At 37.4% G+C, this 1058-nt stretch overlaps 1 long non-coding RNA gene across 1 annotated transcript; it reads right to left on the bottom strand.

Moving 5' to 3' along the window:
* Nucleotides 1–512: 512 nt before the first annotated feature.
* LOC132102002 (uncharacterized) lies at nucleotides 513–827 on the bottom strand. Its single transcript, XR_009423256.1, has 2 exons — nucleotides 742–827; nucleotides 513–708 (listed from the first exon to the last, which is right to left on the bottom strand). It is a non-coding gene; the product is annotated as an uncharacterized LOC132102002 (long non-coding RNA).
* Between the last annotated feature and the right edge of the window lie 231 nt (nucleotides 828–1058).

Raw genomic sequence — 1058 nt, 5'->3', positions numbered from 1 at the left:
CAGCAGAACAACCTTTTATGAAGCATCTGAAATCATCTCCATCTGACTCTGAAGCCTATTTGAGACGTTTGCACTTCTCAAAAGCATTTTAAGCCTACACTCTTAAAAATAAAGGTGTTTGAAAGGTTCTTCACAGCGATGCTAGAAGAACAACTTTTGATTCCACATTAGGCAACCATTCAGTCAAAGAAGCATCTCTTTCTTATCTTTTTATAATCTGAAGAACCTTCTTTCGCCACAAACAACCTTTTGTGAAACAGAAAGGTTCTTCAGATGTTAGAGGTTCTTTATGGAACCATTTAGACAACAAAGGTTCTTCTATGGCATCGAGAAGCCCCTTTATTTTTAAGAGTGTAAGTTGATCGTAGCTCCATTGGTTTCAGTGGGTCTACAATATACCTAAGCTTATGGGAAACGCAGCCCTGGACCGGTTTCCACCAAAGAATGTGGTTTAGGGTCAGAAAGATCGCTGCACACTAAAACCTGAACAACACTAAACCAGTAGGTTTAGTCATAAATACTTTTACTAATGTTTTAATTGCACTTATGTGCATTTAGCAAATGTATGCATTTTCCAACTGCATCTATTTTTTATGCATTTCCAGGGAACACTCGTCTGATTATATCTAAGAATTAAATTGCATGCTCAAAACCTGGATTTAAGATCAAGACTGTGATGTGCGTGTTTATTTGTGGGTTGGGTCAGCTCTCAAACTCCATCTTAAGATGATTTTGATCAACTCTCAATAAAACAACACAGCATCACTCCATCTCACTCTGATGCCCATCTGAGACGTTTGCATGGATCGGACCGGTTTTAACCGAAGGAACGTGGTTCTGTGTCAAAAAATGACTCCACACTAAAACCAGTAGTTTTAAACAAATATTTTTGCTTGTCGTATTTTTAAATCATGTTTATTACATATATGCATTTGAATCAGTTCATGCATTTCCAGGGAACGCTTGTCTGATTCTATCTAAGAATTAAATTGCATGCTCAAAACCTGGATTTAAACTCCTAAATCAAGACTGTGATGGGATGTGCATGTGTGTTTCGT

This window comes from Carassius carassius, chromosome 23, assembly GCF_963082965.1.
Source record: "Carassius carassius chromosome 23, fCarCar2.1, whole genome shotgun sequence".
Lineage (NCBI taxonomy): Eukaryota > Metazoa > Chordata > Actinopteri > Cypriniformes > Cyprinidae > Carassius > Carassius carassius.
This window is presented reverse-complemented; position numbering and strand designations above follow the sequence as displayed.